Source organism: Gymnogyps californianus, chromosome 7 (genome assembly GCF_018139145.2).
Source record: "Gymnogyps californianus isolate 813 chromosome 7, ASM1813914v2, whole genome shotgun sequence".
Classification (NCBI taxonomy): Eukaryota; Metazoa; Chordata; class Aves; order Accipitriformes; family Cathartidae; genus Gymnogyps; species Gymnogyps californianus.
Window position 1 is genome coordinate 5,990,571 of NC_059477.1, and position 19,347 is coordinate 6,009,917.

The 19,347-nt window shown below is 46.0% G+C and overlaps 1 long non-coding RNA gene across 1 annotated transcript in view; it reads right to left on the bottom strand.

Moving 5' to 3' along the window:
- The window catches only part of LOC127018176 (uncharacterized), a 65,610-nt gene that overhangs the window by 18,273 nt on the left and 27,990 nt on the right, over positions 1–19,347 (bottom strand). Inside the window, exon 2 of the long non-coding RNA XR_007766721.1 lies at positions 3,736–3,881. This is a non-coding gene — a long non-coding RNA (uncharacterized LOC127018176). The remainder of the gene's footprint in view (positions 1–3,735; positions 3,882–19,347) is intronic.

Sequence of the window (19,347 nt, forward strand, 5' to 3'; positions counted from 1 at the left end):
CTGCAGGTTAGTCTTAATTGCACCAAAATACACCTGTGTGCAGCACTGGCCACCAGAAAGAGCAAAAAAGCACCCTCCTGCCTCAGTGAAAGGAGGAACAGGCTGCCTCAGGGAGGCTGTGACTCTCCAGCACCCTAGGCTTTAAGACCAGACTACCAGGAATGGTATGGGTAAAAGGTGATCCTGCCTTCCAGCACAAGCATAAATTAGGTTGCTTGAGGTCCTATAGAGCCTGGTTTTCTACAATTTCCATTTCTATTAAGGTTTGTGGTAAAGCTTTTCAGGGAGGGGGTCCAGCAATCGGGATGGGAAAGAAGCATAGTGCAGAGTTTGTCTGGTTGCCCACCCTTTCTTGTACAGGGGTGTGGTGCTGCCCACTTCCACCCATCTTTGTGCCAAGCAGAGGGAGCAGGAGCAAGACAAAGCCTGAAAACACGCAACTGCTCCTGCTTCAACAAGCTACCTGAGAGAGACTTTATCAGAAGTGTAGACATTTAACACTTAGGTTTTGGTAATGGTTATGTTTGTCCATGGCAGTGTTCTGTTTTAAAAAAATCAAGTGCCTTATACTCCTAAGAAATAAGTAAAAAACACATTTTGAATACATTGCCATCTGGCTCAGTTTGTGTTCACCTCCTGTGTATACCAGTGTGATCAGTAAGATGAAAAATGTCCCAAATACGGTTCACCAAACGCCATCTGTAGGTGTGCATCTCCCCCAAGAGCCTGCTGTGGTTTCAGCTCTCAAGAGCTGACAGCAGCCTCAGCTGTGAAAGAGGTGACATAGGGACAGTGCAAGGGGACAGATACGTTATTGCTGCCTCTGCCCAACTTATTTCATTTCCCATTCCCGCATATTAACTATTCAAATGTCCACAAATGGCAATCAGCGCTGATGCTAAATCCATGGCTAATACTATGTTGCCAAACAGATCCCCCCCATGAGCCATCCTCAGCCCCTACAGCATTAGCAATCAGACACACAGCTCATCTGATAAATCAGTTTACAAACTACCACTGCAGTCATTTAATGCACACTGGTTTCACTTTGAAACCACTTCAGAGTAGGCTGCTGGCTGTGGCATGGCAGATGCCCTCCTTGCATTCATAGGGAAAAAGCACAGCAGAAGAGCAACTCGGCCTCCACAAACCCCAGCTCGGCCTCCTGCCCTTAACAGGGACATTGTTCCCCTCTGACAGGCACAGAGGTGGGCGAGGTGGAGGATTAAGGTTGCACGTCCCACATGCGATACCACAAAAGCAGCTGTGGGAGAAGCAGCCATGCAGGGCACAAAGCTGCTGGCGAAGGGCTTCATTTACACGAGTTATCCAGCCAGACCTCGCTTCTCTCCAGCATCTCATCTGACTTCCATCCCTCTGCACCACTATCGCACCTTTCCCCCCTCCCCTCTTATTTTGTTCATGTTTTTCCACCACAGTGTAATACCTTGGCCAAATTTGAGTGGGGTTTTCTGATGGTACCACCCAAGGGAATGTGGCTGGTCCCAGTGAGACCACAAGTCCTGCTCCAGGCCAGCAAGGTCCCAGCATATACAGTTGATTTGTTGCAAGAGATTTTTTTTTTTAAATTATTTTTTTTACATTGGGAAGAACAACACAGGTTCCTCACATCTTCCTGCCCAGAACAGCTGAGACCTTTGGCCAAAGTGTGCCCCATGTCCCTTTACCTGCACCCGGGAAAGAAACCTGAACTGAAGGCTAGTACCCAGACCAGGAAATGTAAACCTGAAGAGTTACAACTTGCAACATTATGAAATGTCTGAAGACAAAATTCAACAGAGCAGGAGGCAGCAGATCTGCCCAAAATAAGCACTTGAGGAAACATGCTGGAGCCCAGCTAGGCTTGCCCCTGGCAGGGGAGCTGGCTTGGGGACACCCCTTGCTGAAGCGTGGGTGGAGGTGGCCTCAGAAATGGGCTGTGTGCCCCCAGCAGGTGGCAATGCAGCCTGACAGCAGCAGCCACCCTGCCGCTGCCAAGCACATGCCCGCAACCTCAGCTGCTAAATCATACCTCGAGAGAGCTGGGATTCAGCTCTTGGGTGGCCCTGGGAAAATCGCTCAAACCAAGAAGCCCACACGGATGAGGTTGTATTTGTATACTGTGTGGGATGAAGAGCTGTGAGAAATGTGGAAGCCCTTCAGAAGTGCATGGCCTCTAAGTGAGTCATATACACCATCAAAAAAAACAAAACAAAAAAAGCACATCTTTCCCTCACGCTCTTCAGCCACACAGGCAAGTTTTCAAGGAAATGCTCCACATGTTGGGTAAAAATGCTCTATGCCTCCCCATGTCCCCTTGGCTCTGTGAAGTCTCCTGCACCAAACATGCCTTCCCTAGAACCCCATAGGGTTTGGGGACATCCCAAAAGTGCAAGAGCATCAAGAAAACCCAGCTAGGCACACGTGTGAGGGTGCCAAGGCTCACCACTGAGATATTTTGATACCAAGGGAAAAACCAAGCCTAGGTAGGGCTGAAATGGCTCCTGCAGATGGGCTTGCAGTGCTGTCTCCATTGGGACATGGCCTGAAGCCAACAGGGCCAGAGCAGCCTTGGGTCTCCCTGACCCTGCTGACAGGTGGTTTTGGGAGCTTTCAGGCAACCCCTTGTTTCGGCCACGGGTGGGGACAGAGGAGCACAAGGCAGGGAACTGGGCCCCATGGAGTGGGGGTTTGAGGCCAGTGGATTTTTTCAGGTTTTCAGGGCGATCCCTGTGCACAGCGGGTGTGCAATGTTAGCATCCAAACTCACTCTCAATGCAGCAGGAAGCGAATAATTAAGCTCAGGCCAACATAGACTCAAAACCCCAAATTCAGTATCATAGCTGGTGTGGATGGATACTGCAGCATCTTTATAGCTGGGCCTTTCAACTTACCAAGCACAGCTCATTAACCTTGGCAAAAGGGGTAAGCATAGATTTCCAGATTATAGCTGAAACTTGAGAGGGTTGCTTCATTGACTGTTCTCTCTGAATCAATCAACACAGCTTATACCTTCTGCTTGCCTTTTTGGTTTTGTTTTTCCTCCTTACCTTTGCTTTTCTCGGTGGCAGTAATTTTCTGGAAAAATTGTTTATGGGGGCCAGATCTGGAGCTGCATAAAGCCCATGGAGTTAAGCTGATTTAGAGCAGTTTAGGACTCAGCCCTTCTGCAACAGCTGAACGTAGGAGTCAGGGGGAGTTTAATTAACTTTGAACAGTTGATCAAATTTCAGGCCTAGCTAATAAACCCGTTTGTGCCTGAGCTTAACAGCAAGTCTTGGTATATTAATTAAAGGATCCCAGCAAGATCTGACAGGTGGGGTTTTTTGTTGGTTTTTTTTTTCTTTTGGAAAGAACAAGCAAACTCTTCCATCATTCAGGAAGTCCCTCATCGAACATCCCCTTATCATGAGCTGGAAACAGATACACCACCACTCTCCCTTCAACACAAACGTATTTACATCCTGTACTCTCTGTATTTGCCAAAGATTACAGAATAACACTTCATACCAACTGGGCTTCAGAGAGCTCCTTCCCAGCTCTGGAGCGAGGATCAGGGATGCTGCTACCGCAAAAGTGACATTGCTTGGCTTGGGTGATGCCTTGCAAGCCCAGAGGGGAGATGAGTGACTTGCTGTGCCGATGACCATGCTGGCACTACTGTGAACGTGGCACTTGGTGTCTGGGGATGAGCATTGCCCACCATCCTGGTACCATCCCATTGGCATAACTGACCTTTGAAAACAGAGGATGAGCATGAAGATCTCTGCCTGCCTGGGCAAGTGCAATGCATGGCTGCTCCGAGACCCGAAGAGGACCATCATATCTTTGCATCCTGCAGGTTTTTTGCTGTTTCAGAATCAAAACCACTCCCTCAAAAGCTGTTGAGGAAAAGCAGAACAAAACAGCTCTCAATACAGCTGCTGATTTGAGACAGAGCCTGCTATTGCCTCACCCACAAAGCTTTGTATTCCCAAGTGTTGCTCGAGCCAGCTTTCACCCTCAGCATGGTGGTGCCTGCTGTTTCCTCCTGCAGCAGAGCTGCCTGAAGACACTTCTGTTTTACCTCTCTCCCCACCTCACTCTCACCCATTTGTTTCTGTTTCCATGCTGCCCCTTTTGGGGAATAAGGGTGGAGGCTTTTACTCTGGATCATTTAATGAATCCAGTTTACAGCATCACAGTAAGGGGAAGGCAAAATGCAATGTGGGAGGAAGGCAAAACCAGCTTAGCACAAGGAAACCTGCGCCCTCCCTGCTGCTCATGGGGAGGAAGCGTTTGAGCACAGCCCAGGACCACCCAAGAACAACCTCATCCCCAATATTTGGGCAATCTAGATGCTAAGAGTTGCCAGCAGAAAGGGGAGAAGAGGATTAAGTTCTTTTTCATGTAGCCCTCAACTCCAGAGGCACAAGAACCATTTGTTTTTGCCACCCTCTGTGCTGGATGGGACACCTTGCACCCACTCTTCACCCTCAGATGCCGTGCATCCCCTCCGCTTCCCCCAGAGGGAGAAAGACAGCAAATTTGGCCAAAAAGTACAATAGATCCTGTAATGAATGGCCACCCTTGAAGCCTGTGGATGACAGTACACTGCTCTGCTTTCTCTGCAGCAAGGAAGACAGCCAGCGATGGAGAAGGCGCAGAGGCGGCGCTAAAAACAACTTGAAAGCCTTAAGAAGGGAAAAAAGAGCGTGGCTGCAGGGAGCCATTTAACTCCATCTCCTCATGGCTGGGGAATTTCTCACTGGCAGGACACATGTCAGGCAGCCCTTGCAAAAAGCCCGTTTTGCGGCCGTTGCAGTTTCCTGCAGCATTTGCAGTGATCTCAGGCAGTAATCTAATCCACTGGTAGTACTTCACCGTCCATAAATCCCATTGGAGCCGGGCCCATAAATAGTTACAGTGTAGTATGCAGCTGCATACAGGGCAGGAGCAAGTGTTCCACATAACGGCTGTTGGCTCTAATCAGATTAATTGAGGAGCCGATCATATTTCCACCATTTGGCTGAGTTTTATTATAGCTACCCTTCCGTAAGGATACCCCTTACTGGTGAAGGGGAGACCACAGTAGTGCTAAACATCTTCCTTGCAGGGGAGACCCAAAGCACCCCTTAGTTGCAGGGGTTTCCCCTATTCCCAGAAGCTTTTTGGAGCTGTTTTGTAGCACTTTGCTCTCTCACTGAGGTGCTCCTCCTCCATATTGATGCTCCCAGTAGTGGATAGGAAGGGATGGATCAGTTTTTTTACAAGTGGCTGAAAAAATAAGAGCGAGACCTCAGAAGACAAAGTCTGAGAGACTGCGAGAGGGTCACCATAAAACACAAACTGGATGAGAGCATATCCTATGTCCAGGGATATCCTTGTTAGGAATTCGTAGCTCATTTATTGCTGTGGGAAAGAGGACAAACCCCACCTGGGTGGCAGCTACAGCGGGTTGCAGTTAGGTGAAAGCCACACCAAGATACAGCACAGCAGTTCTCAGAATAGGGCTCACCACCCTGCGGGGCTGCAGTGCTTAGTATTTACAAGCCTGACAAATTCATCTGCAAGAAGCTGGGCTCTGGACCAGAAGTGGGAAGTTGCCAGTGGAAGCGTTTGGGAACCCCTGGTGGTTCATCACCACAGAGGATAAACTCCAAGGTGTTTATACCACCCAAAGCTGGGAAATATCCTGTTCCAGCAGGGCTGACCCCATGCCTTACAAGCATTTGGAGAAGACAGAGCCTGATGTAGGGATCCCAAATGAGTACATGTGTCCGGGTTTTAGGAGCACACAGACCCTTTTTAAAACAGGACAATCATCTTCCATTATCCTCCCCCCTCTCTTTTGTTATCTTCACAATACCAATAGTTCCAATTCCTTGGTTTTCATGCGCAATAATCTCATTCATTCACTCCAATAACCACTTAGCCTTCCACTGAATAGTCTATGCATTCAAGTGTTGAATTACTGCCTTGTAAAAGCAAGGAGCAATGATATTAGCACTTACTTCCCATACCCTTGATTTGTGACAGGCGATATCAGCAAGGGGGAAATAAAGAGACATTCTCTGTAACAAGAGAAAAATGGCCCAACATCCTTTCCTTGCTTTTCTCACTTTAAGATTTAAATGCGACATGTGCTTTATAATAAGAAGGCCTGATTTGGGACTCTTCCCAGCTGCAATTTTCACAAAACCTATAGGAAGGTGATCACCTTCCTACACTTCTGTCCTTCTTTCTAGTTTTGCTGAAATAGTCCAAAAGAGTCAGAAATATCACTGGAAGCATGCAGAAATATGGACAAGCAAGGCAAATACTTATGTCTCACCTTCTTAAAAAACCAGGCCAAGAAGACCGAATCATGTTACTCGGAGTACAGAAGTTGCAGCCAAACTATTCAGTTAGCAAATGGATTAGATATACCTGAACAAAACTCTTTAATGATCCATGTGCAGCTTGGATCTTCCTTGGATAAAACGAGGGATAAATTCCCCAATGAATTCCACCATTTGGAAAAAGAAAACCCCACTGCATTATTAGCCTCAACACATTTTCTACTGTAAAAGGTTCATGCCTTGCCCATGCAGTCAGAGCTGAGCCCTTTAATAATTTCAGATGATGGAAGTTTCACGTGCCATCCTGCCGCCACTTCTGATCTGAGCAGGAGACACAGCATCTACACCAGACAGATCGGTTTTCAGGTTTGCTCCAACAACTGTCTCCTCTGTCTGATCAGCTCAGGACAGTGCCTCCACACCACTTCTGAAGGCAGCTTTGGGAGCTCCACTAGGAACTGGGAGAAAGCCTCCATCCACTTAGGACCATCAAAAGGTTGGACTCAAGCCTACAAAGTCTCTACATGATGCCCCGACAATCCCCTAAACATCATAATTTCATCAAAAGGAAAGAAACTTAGAGAACAGGGGCTGGAGGCGATGTTTGAAAGCTGCTCAGGAGAGAGAGCTCCTTCCAGTGGACGTGCCTTGCCTTGGACTGGGACTCAGCAGACAAATCTCTTTCCTCTGTCTGCAACTGCCAAGCTGGGGCTCCTCCAGCAAGTCATTTGGCTGCTCTCTGCTTTGGTTTCCTCCCATTTCTTTTGCTCATTTTCCAGCATCTTTGAGGCAGGGTTTCTCATTATTTCTTGATGTAGCACATCACATAGGGACCTCAGTTAGAGCTTGAAATCTGAAGATGCTTCTTTTGCATTTGCCATACTGCAAATAGTAACATTTTTACAAGCACTTTCAAAATGCTCAAAAGCTGCTGAGGAAGAAATCAATACCTAAAAAACCAAATGTACTAATACAGAACTGAAAGCAATGCAAAATTAATACTATGTCTCCAACATTATGCCTTCCTAGTCTTGTGAGAGAATAGCTGCGGCAAAAAAGTGCTTTACAGAAGTGCTTCATTTCCCAGATGAAGGAACATCTGAATCATTTCTCCTTTGATTAACACATTATCATCATGCTCTGCCACTGATTATTCCCCATACTTCACAGTCAGGAGGTACTACCATGACAATGAGATGAGCCTTGGCTGGATTCGTAGCTGTCAGGAAGAAGGCAGCATCCCACATCTCACAGATAGCTGCCAGCCCTTTTGCTATTGCAAAACTCCCCTCTCCCTGCCTCTGGCCAGGCATGCCAGCTCAGCTAGAGGGGGGAAAGCTGGGCAGACAACCCCGCTGCTCCCAGCCAGCATTGCCCAGCCCTGGAAGCTTGCAGGAGACGTGCTCTGTGAAGGTAGGTCACAGGGAACTAGACTGGGGTGGAGTATTATTTGTTACAATGCAGTTCACAACCCTGTCCTTTGCCCACATGCAAGCCCACCCCGTATGAACCCCGAGGAGTACACGGCCCACCAGCAAGGAAACTGTCACTAGCTCTTTAAAAGGACCATGAAAGTTTGAGGTGCTTTACTTAACCACTGCAAAGATCATTTGCTTGTGTGGAAACTGAGTTATAACGAAGTGTACCACGTTTACTGGCCAAGACTGTCAGAGCTATTAAAAACAGCAGGGATCTCTTGGCCATCTATTCTACAGCAGGCCAGGCACCCCAAGAGCCCTGCTAGCTGTTCGGCACATTTTCTTCAGCTCCAGCTAAATCACTGGACATAACCTTTAGATATGACACAGGGCTGGGAGCCTTGCATGGGCACAAATTTAGGGCTGGAAGAAAAGACAACACAGAAAAATCCAACTAGCAGTTTGCAATGGTTGTAGGAAGGCGAAAAGCTCCATCCTTCAGGAACATACAGAAGGTGGGAACAAATGTATTAAAAAAAAAAAAGGGGGCATACTAGGAGTCTCTTCTGACCCTGAAAGAGCGAGCTGGAAACCATACATCACAATTGTGATCTTCTTAAAGTGAACTGGAAGTAATAAAATTCCCCATATCTTTGCTTTCCAGAGGGGTTGAGCACTTTCTGTTTGTCTCATGACAGCACTGGGATAGGAATTCAGGCCCCATGATGTGGCCATTGCGCAGACTTGTCCTGCCCCCAGAGCTCAGAAAGTAAAGGTGTGCCAGACCCCTGTTAAACTGTTCCCATCAATTCAGCATCCAAGCGTTTGCAGGTGACACCACTTCAATGTGCTGGGTACCAAAATCCTGTTTGTACATAATTTCCTAGCTCTCCTTATGCCTTGAACCCACTTACCAGGCTGCCTGGCTGTATTTATGTCTTTGCTTTTATTCTCCTCATACCACTGTTTCCCATTGGGTTCTTTTTCTCCTTAATTTGAACCCTAACCATGCAACAGACAACATACAGTGTACTACACATTCTTGTGGCCCCAGAGACATCATTAGAAGCGGACTTAGCTATCACTTGCTCTTTAAAAACCCATCTGTAGCAATCGATTTTCAAAGTGAAGTGAGTTGAGACACCTTGATTTGTAGGATGTTCAGCTTAAAAATCCATGAAAGGAGGCTGGGGGGGGGGGGTGGGGGGTGTTTGTTTGGGGGTGTGTGTTTTGTGGGTTTGGGTTTTGGGGGTTTTTTTGTTTGTTTTTGGTGGGTTTTTTTTTGAAGAGGAGAGTGTTCATCATTTTCTGAAAACCCAAAACTGGTCTCTGAAAATCACTTGTGACTACTGAAATCCTTGGCCAATAAATAACAATTACCATCCTCATTATTGAGCAAAGGATGACAGGGAAAGTGGGTCTGCATCAGAGCACACAGAGGGGAAGAGCAACCCTCAGCCGCTGAAGCTGCCAACAACACGTTCCTCCTGGCAGATGTCATCTTATCCCAAGAGCTGCCACTGCCACTTTCTGCTGGACTGTTTTCTTCAGCTGTCTAATCCTGAGCTGCAGCTGCAGCAAACACACGGCTCCTTTCCTCCGAGCGAGCAGACAGACCACAAGAGCAAGTGTTCACAACCATGCTGCGGCTTTGGGTTTCTCCTTCCCTTTGAAGGGACAGGACTGTGGGACAAAACACACTTGTCAAGTTAATTAGGAATTGGGGAATGTCAGTTTTTAACTCTACTGTGAAGAAAGCAGATCTGCTAAATTAGATGTGCTGGGAGTGGGAGCAAGGTGCTTTTCAGCATTCACCACCCTCAGGTAGAGAAGCAAATGTGCTACCCAGGATTAGCAGCATACTTGTATTAAACGTTAAAGCCCACAGCAGACAGAGACTTGATTACAGTTCTTTAAATACTGTTAAAATTATAAAAATGCTATACAAAATCCTTGTGGAACTTGCACCTTTCAGAAGGGGAGATAAACACTTTGCCTCCATAACGGCAACAAAAGGGAACTGTAAGAAGTAAAAAAAAAAACCTGATGCAAAGAGAAGATGGCAGGGACTGCATCCACACTGGAAGCTTCCTTGGGGACATCTCTACCGTGATGCTCTAAAGGAGCATAAGCCCCATCTAAATTTAAAAGAGACTAAGAGTATCAATTGATTTCAGATCATAAAAAGCACAAATGGGAAAGAGATACTCCCAACTCCAAAAGCAGCAGACACAAAAATGACATTCCAGCCTCAAACCTCACAGGTTGATAACTATGGCATTATTAAATGTACAGCAGCCCCCCTCTCCAAGCTATCCTATAAAAGCTGTGCTAAACTGATGTTCAACTCGGAAAGAGGGAGAAGAGAGGCACTGGCAGGAGGCTGCTAACGTTACACCACTTCCCACCCCTTGGGAGATGCATCCAACAAGGTGAAGGTTCCACCCACAGCCACAGACAGATTTCCAAATGTCTTGATTCTCAGATCTCTCAATTATCTCAATGTGATTTTATCATAATAAGAAACCTGTACACTCATTGCAGGGAACAGCATTGAAACTAGGAGAGCGTTTTTTTTTTTTGGTTTGTTTTTTTTTTTTTGTTTTTTTTTTTTTTTTTTTTTTACAGCTGCTATACAAACGCTAAGTCCCCAAAAGCTTATAATTTAATTCTAAGCAATCTCCTTTGCACCCGCCAATTCACTTAAGCACAATAAGAGAAGAATTAATAAAACATCTTCATCAATCATTATCTGTATGTAACATTCACAAGGACAAATCAAAACACACACAGGAAATGATTTCACAACAGTTTCTGACAGAAAAGCGCTGGCTTGTGTTCACTGCAGCACATACAGTTTCATGTTATTGCTAGTTAAAAGTATTCAAACATTCAGCTAAGTTATTTACTTTAGACATCTACCAGGAAACAAAACCAACTCCATGTGCCCCACAGGGGATCAGCCACAAAACACATCACCGATAAAGAGGAGCCAAAATGAAACATTCGCCAGTACCCACCAGGCAGAAATGCTCCACAGCAACAGACACCTGGAGATAACATGGCTACGTGGATCCCACGGCTGTAGCACAACGCCTGCCAGGGATCATCCTATTATATTCCCAAGGAGGCTAACACTACAACAAGGTATTTGAGATCGCAAAGGCGGAGGAAGCTCCTTTGTGATAAAGCCAACTTTATTTCATCACACCAATTGCAAAACACTACTGGAGTTCTGCTCTCTTTGGACAGTACAGGTACCACAGACTATTGCTGAAATAGCAGGTAAATACCAGAAGCTAGAGTTTCATTTCTACATGAGAGATGACAACCATGTCTGAATTTTGTAAAAAAACAGTAAATACCTTCATGGATAATGCTGTTGTATGTGTACGGAAAAAAAAAATTACTATAAAATACACACTTGAATTTCTAAAACACTTCCATTTTGTGGAAATGTCTCATGGTCTGTGGCAAAAGACTGTTTTTTGTTTTGGTTTTTTTGTTTGTTTGTTTGGTTTTTTTCAAAAAAAGACTTTTTTTTTTTTTTACAAAAAGTTTTTCAAAATATTTGCTTAAAACTAATGATGAACTTGCTATTGCAAAAGTCTTTTGCCAGCATCACATTTTAAGAGTTAGACAAACCAGGCAGGAAATAAAAATACTACGTGGTCTACTCATTAATCAAGACTGTCCAGATTTTAGGTTGTGAATAGTGACTTTTACCCATCTTTGACAAACCCAGAAACTAAAATTCCTTTGCCAAAATGAATGGGTAAAAAATTTCAAATGTGACCATTGCCAAACAAAAAGGGTGGCACAACTAATTTAAAGAAATCATGAGGTTGGAGTTTGTGTCAGGTGACTCTTGCGTGGCAGCATCACCTTTCAGGATCCAATCTCCCACCTATTTCAGAGCCTCCAAAACTACAGAAGTGAAGACTTCTTCCACTGAACTTACTACTGTCATTTAAACTGTCCTTGCTACAAACATTCATCCAAATCAGCTTTGGCACTTAGGGTCCAGCTGCACTTGCTGTTCCCACTTCTATGATCCAATATTTCTCAAGGAGAAAGGTAGAAATAACCTTATAAGCAAAAAGGGTTAAAAGTCACACCTGCACATACACACAGAGCAGCCCACAGTCAACTGTTGCAGTTCTATCAGCTTAACAGAGTTGCTTGGGAGAGATGAGCTTGGGACAAAAGTATTTAATAAAAATAACAGACATTTCTGAACTACCTTTGGGGGGGTAACAGTCTTCATAAAGTATGTCATCAGCCTCTCGCTGGCAGCTCTGAAGGCATCTCATATTGCAAAGCAACTGACTTCGACAGAAGTTTAACAAGCAGGAGAAAAACCCTCAGGGCTGGTTATTCAAGCAGAAGTGTCTGAAATTGAAGCCTTGCTCATACCGCACTCTGTAAGTGGACCTCCAAAGTCCTGATTACATGCATCTTATATGAAATAGCAACTTTAAATGTCATAGTTAAAAGAGCTGCAGGCAGAGGCAAAGGCAGCTTGCACTGGCTGCCAAACACCAGGCACAGGAAGCTTTTCATAGGCTGCTCAGTCACTCCCTATGGCCAGCGAGTCCCCCCCAGGGGGTCCTTCAGCCCTCGTGCTCTGACATCTCACCCAGCCCCCAGTATTTCCAGGTCCTGGATCCAGCAGCACCTTCTGTGAGAGTCACTGTATATCTCCTGCTAACAACCTCTGATCTCATAGGTCACACGAGAAGCAAAATTACATTCTTGAGCATCCCCAGGTCACTTGCCTCCCTACAGCTAAATAAGGGGTGCAGCAGCAGCGGGCTATTTAAAGAAAGCCAGCATAGCTACTTGACAGATCCTGGAGGAGAGACGTTACATGTGTATACATCACTGCTCCCCAACAAACAGGCTCACACCCATGAGCAGCTTCAATAGAAGTATTTTGCAGTGCTTTACCAAGGTTTGTTTTCACACACAGAGGGAACACAGAGGTATTACAAGCACAGCACAAAAGGCCAAGCTCCAACACAGCTAGTTTTAAATGGCTTGGCCAGGTTTTTCCAGTGTATCACCGGCAGCAGTGAAACCTTCCTGCCTCCTATAAGAAGGACCTGGCAGCTCACTGTGTGCTCTGTCCCCTTGAACCGCAGCACAACCAGTTGCTGAGTCTCCCCTCTCCCACTAAAAGCATTAAGGGGCCCACATCATCTTCTCGTGACATTTCTAAAAGGAGGCTCTTTACCCCTGACTGGCTAGAGAAGTGCAAGGAAACCCTGCCAGGCCCTGCCTGCAGCCTCCTTTGCCTGCTGGTTGGAGGACACCTCTCCAGCCATGGGCTGGGCACTGGGAATGAAAATCCTGCTGGGGTAAGAGGACGCAGTGCCATCAGAAAGCACCTGTTAATGCTATGGAAGAAGGCAAGTCCATAGACAACATTGAGCTGAGCACCATGATGGCTGGGAGGCTGGACCAAAGGCACAGTGTCAATTACAGAGGGATGCTACAGCTGAGGTGCCACAGGGAATACTCTGCCACCAGACATGATAGTCTCAAATACCCAGACCTCCAAAGCAAAATGTCAGCTCCATCTTTCCATGTCAATTCTCTACACACAGACTTTTTTTTTTTTTTTTTTTTTTTTTTTTTTTTTTTTTTTTTACACAGGATGCTCAGAAACACTCTTCTAGTGATTCCTGAGAAAGGAGGAGCTCATCAAATGCTTTATGCTCATTTGTGTCCACTCAGACAACCACGGTACAGATTATATTCTAGATATTTGCGTGGATCTCTATCAGGGCTTAATAAGCCTTGACAATGCTACTTAGATTCTTAAAACAGTTTTCTGAGATACGTACAATACGATTGATCATACGATAGCATAGTTATAGCCCTCTCTCCCCAAAGAATATCATCTTCATGGATATGATTCAAAATGCACAAGTATTATCTGAAATCTACATAGGTTCCATAAATCCAAAGTACTTACTGCTAGACATGGAAGTAGCTGAAAAATTTTAGTTCCTACAGCTTCGTTCTTGCTGGGCTGCCTCAAGGTTTGCATATGGCTGAGCTACATACCACTTAAATTCTAACACAACAGCAAGACTCATGCATGCAATTAGAAAACAGGGTGCTCTGGTGTATCGAATACATTTTGGAGTGTCTGGGCATTTAGCAATATTTAAGCAAATGCAGACCGCATGCTTGGCAGAGATAGGATTTCAATGACAAGCACAGAGAACATATGATCACAGAGAGTGATGCTCACATCTCCAGGCTTCGGGTCTTGAAGGCTATCTATACCTCCAGTCATCAAGAAGAAATCTTACTGATGGCCAAAAAGGAAAAGAGGTCTAGATTGTGACAGTGCCAGATTTCGTAAAAACAGATAAGATCTTTGAGTTTTGAGAGATTTCAAGCCCAGGCCATCCCTGGCAGAAATCAGCAAAACTTAACCCACATCACATTAAGCCTGCTGATTTATCTCACCAGCCAGTTTGGCCTTTAGATCCTGGGCTGTCTCAAGACCTTCTGGAGCACTTTATATTAAAAATGAGAGGGAGGAAAAAAGTGAAAGAAAAGAGGTTGATGCCCCATAAGTCACAATGAAACCTTCCAGGCAATGCAGGTACGTGGGGACTCTGTGCCATATACTTAGCTATCCTTTAATGCCCTTTTCAAGTCTGAAGTCACTCCATCTCCTAGTAGATTAAAATGGGACCTGAGAAAGACACAGTTCATTTTAAATGGGAAGTAATTTAACTCCTCTGCTGCACGCTCCAGGGAAAAGAGAGGAAGAGAAAGGCAGCGAATCTCTGCAGCTCATGCACAGGCTGTGGGGGCCTGAAGCCGCAGGAATCCCAATTGCCCAAAGCAGCACCAAGGGGATTTTATCCTATGCAGTGTGAGAGAGCATGCCGAGATTAACATCTTACGCAGTGCCTAATCTTTACTTTTAAAACTACACAGCACCCCTCCGGGCCCATCAGCTAGTGCTTTCCTTGGTAAAGAGTTCTGCCGGGTGGGATTTGACAGGCACATTCTGCCTCAACCGCAGTCCTTGCCAAAGGAGCTGGGCAACAGGAGCAAGGCACAGCCCTGCTCATGCATATTTTGGTTACATTTAGCCAGGCACTTGCATTTCAGAGCCTGGTTGCTCAGTGATCTATAAAGAATGCTCGTGCAGAGGAAACAGGCACCAAAAAAAAAAAATTATCAAAAGCTTTACAGAACAGTGGAAAGCAAACTGCAAAGAGCGCTTGAGTGGAACTGTTTCTTCCTCAGGGAACGACGGCATTGGGAAGGTGAGCTGCCTGAACATGAGCTAAAGGCAGCCCCCAAGTTGTCCAGCAAGAGCCGACAAGCAGGCACACCTTCAGGAAGCTGCTCCCACCCTCATCGGCCCTCCTGGGGCGAGGCGGGGGGGTGACGGAGATGCTTGCGAGCTCTCCGAGGAATGCCTTGTATGTCTTGCTGCCAGTTGCTGGGGGGACAATGACATCGTCTGGGACAGAATTAGAAAACCTTCAGCAGGAGGGCAATGTGGCACAAGTGCTAAGTCAGCCGTAGGCTATATGTGGCGCACCAGTTGGTGCCTTCTTTCCCCTTCTTCAGATACTCATTCCTTTGCCTGCTCCTTCAGCATGGTTTGACTTCAGCCTACACCGCCCTGTGACTGCTGCGTGCCCCCAGCTGCATTCAGGCTACCAACGCCTTACACAGCACTTGAAGGAGCCAGGAGGCGAATCCTCCCTCCAAAACACACCCATCACCTCCCCCGAGCCAACAGAGCCCTTCATTTGTGCACGCAATCCAACCTTTGTGCCATTTTATAATGCTGTCTCCAGTGCTCATCCATCATTGCCCTATTTCCCACCACCTGCAAATCCCATGGTGCCAGGCCTGACTGTCTGCTGGTGACTTTCCTGCACAGTCACCTCCAGGTCTCCTCATGTGCTGTGCCCTGCTCCCAGACTGCCTTCCTGAGGACAGGGCACCCTCGTTGGACCAAGACCCCTGAAACATGCTGACCTGGCCATTTACTGGGCTTGACTCTCTTCTGCACAAGCTTTCACAGCTTATCAGGGTGTCCTACAGCTGCAAGCATCTTAGATAGCAAATGGCTTTGCTTTTCTGTGTTGAAAGTGCCTTGCATGTTGTGAGCGCTGACAAAGCCAAATCATTAGTAGATTAATTAGGCACCCTGTTGCACACAGTCAGCATTACAGCCTGAAGCTGAGATCTTGAGAGAGTTTGCTGGCAGCAGACCCCCGGCTTGTTACTTTAAGCCTGTGGTGAAACGTTCAAGAATCAAACCAGACAAGCAGTCCAGACAAGGCAGTAATCTCTCTTTTATGGCCAAAACCACATATTTAAGAGAAAGCACAAGGATCTCTGCAGCATCTTGGTGTGGAAAAACGCACCCAGTCTCTATCAGTTCAAGAACTGCTTAAGCACAGTGAAATGGATTATATATTCCTTCCAAATTCGTCATGAATTATAGTAACTCTGATATTCTTGCTAACTACCTAAATGCCCAGTTCCTTCCTGCATCTTACTAGGTTCTTGGCCTCAAATAGTCCCCCAGCAACAAATTTCACAATCTAACTAGTGTTGGAAAAAACATCATTCCCACATATTAGTTTTGAATTTCACTGAACCTCCCTTGTTTGTGCTCAAAAGGCTTCTCCATGAACTTCCCTGTACTTCTTATAACTTTGGATAATGGGATCCCTTCCCACTTACGGGCTGAATAAAGTAGATGGTTGTACCAGGGCACAGCTCCAAACCATTGCAATCTTTCTCAAAGCTCATTGCTTGCCAAATGGTACACATACACTTGCAATTTTTCCTGCTGACATTGCAGCCACCCAACCTTCAGAAGAGGAACACAGCAAATATTTTAACAGCAACAGGTGTCAGATAGGAGTTGATCACAGGAAAGAGATAACATGTCAGACAGCTGAAATGATAGAAGTGTGCATGGGACAGGAGAAAGGCTCCAAGAAGAGATTGGAATAGGTTGACTGTCCTTAGCTATTTGTAAACACTGTCTATATTCTCAGTGTTATACACCTTGCCTGAAAGCAAACTCCCACCAGAGCCTTCTGAGTGACCAACAGCACTCCCCCTAGTGCTTGATCTGGCATCCTGTGATGAACTTGCCAACAATTTCACAAAACAAAGCAAGGAAACCACATTTGAAGCAGGCACTCAGAGACACACTAAACTCACGGTGGCCCTTTTGGTCATAGAGTAGTAGCATATAAATTAGCACGATCTTGCCCAAAAAGGATATCTTCCTCTGTGGCCTCCTAACCCAGCCTTCTGGCTGCCCTGGCTATCTTGAGCCAAATGAAGCACCCAGAAGGAAACCACTGGCCTAAGCTCTTCTGAGCAAACTTACCCTGGAAGAAGCATGCTTTACCTTCTGACCCCTGTGCAACACTGCAGATACATTTCTTCTACGAGTTGCAGTGTCTCTTGGGCCGTCATTATAGCATGTGTGGCTTGGTGGACATATCAAAAGTGTAAAAGGAAAATAAAGTTCCTATGTGGATAATGAATAACCAAGTACCTTGTTTTTAAGTTACTGGCAAAATGGGAAGTTAATTGCATTTTCAGGCATTTTAGACAGCAAAAGGCAAAAGTCTCAAAGGGAGTTCATTGTGAAACAGAGCAGAAGCAGCAGCGCTCACCCTTTCATCCAACAGCTCCATGGCTTGCACACTCCCCTGAAATATGGGAGATCCAGTCTCCTACTTCACTGCATGGATTTAAACCATCGCCTCCCTCCTCCTGGAGGAGGGCCTGACTCCCCGGGCTATAGGAAACCCTGAGACAGAGCCATCCTGTTAAAACTGGACCAGAAAGGCAGAGACTTCAGAGTAACTGCATAGGGAGCGCAGCCCAGCACAGGAACTCCCACTTCCATTCTGGTGCTGCAATCAATGCCACCTCTATGTGACTTTAGCCTGAAAAAAGGAACATATTCCAGTTCAGAAGTGTCAGAATAAATCATGTCAACACTCTGGATGGAAAACACACTTCTCTTTTATTAATTCAACTAAATGCAGCCCAAATGCACAAAAGTTTTATGTTGGCCAGAACCGCATCCTCATCAATTAAACTGTTGGTGAAAACCAGCCAAGCTCCAAGCAAGCTGACCCCTATTTCAGTGAGTAACAGGACTAACAGGGCACGGTTTCCAACCAGCAGCTTTCTCACTGCTGGGTTTTCTGGGGCCTTGTGAAATCTGAAGCTCCGTCACCATTCATTATGTCTCCCCTCGACATGGATTCTCCTGCAGGAGAGAGGCATCCATGCACTCCCCAGGAGCTGTGCACCCGATGAGGCAGATGCCAGTGATATTTCGCATCCCCAGCTGCTGCTGCTTTCCTTTAGAAGCAGATCTCAGCAAGTCCCAGCAAGCACGAGGGAGAGGCTGGGAGTTTACTCTAGTATTCCTGCTCGCATGAAGCTGCTGCTAAAAGCAGAAGAGGAGCCTTCCTGCTGCAGCCCCTGCAACCAGCTCTGCAGCCCAGGGTGACATGGTACGACACCGCCACAGACCTGCAAACGGCAGCTCCCATGCAAAAGCACAGGGACACATCTCCTCTGCATCACCTGGGACAACTTTGCTCCCTAGGGACAGACCCAACGCGCTCCCAGAGATGTCTTGGGACACATCCAACCTTGCTAGGCAGATAAACCTGTGGTGTCCTGTCCCAAGCCCAGAAAACTGACTGAATCCAAATTCTTAACCCAGCAACTGAAATAAGGACCTGCCATCCTCCTCCTCCTCTGCACCCGTTTATCTTCTCACCTGATCAATATACAATTATTTTGTGGCAGCTCCTCACAAAACCTCCTTTTCTGGCAGCATGAAGCATGTCCAGGTGCATCTGCATTCTTAGACAAGCCACACTGTGCAGAGCCAGCACTAAGTTCATGCTTCATTTTTGAAAGCCTGTCTTCCTTTTAAAATATATTTGATGGTGGCTTTCAGGCTTATTTCATTGCAAACCTGAGGTCACCATAGAAGTTATTAGATCATCACTGGTTCTTTCTTGCAATTACTTAAAGTTCTCAGAGGTGCAGAGATGCATAAAAATTATTTTAGATTATTTCCACCCAAGTTATACCTCCAGGATCCATTTACGCTGGTGGGTTTCACTAAAGTTTGGTTTGCGCAATGTAAGACATCAGCATCACTGGAGATGCCCTCATCAGGCCCCTCGGGAATGACAGCCCATATGCTCCTGCTAACCTGCAGTGGTGCAGGAGAGGCCACACCATCAGCTTCCCAGGCAGACCAGCAGAGCAGGGATCCCTCCATCAAGCACCTCGAAGGTAGCCAGCAGAGCTCATAAATCACAGGCTCTTTGTCCCAAAGCATTCACAAAACTTAAGGCAGAAAAAAAGGAAATAAAATCTCTCCTGGTCTGTGTTCTCTAAAGCAGAGACTGAGCCAAGGCTTCAAATTGTATGCATCAGTATAGGTCTATTGATTCAAAAGAGATGACTCGACTTCCAAAAAGTCTCTTGCTCAAGGTCATGGGCTGTAGCAAAGAAGAGCTCTGAGCACAGGTTTTCTTACATGAAAATACACCTTT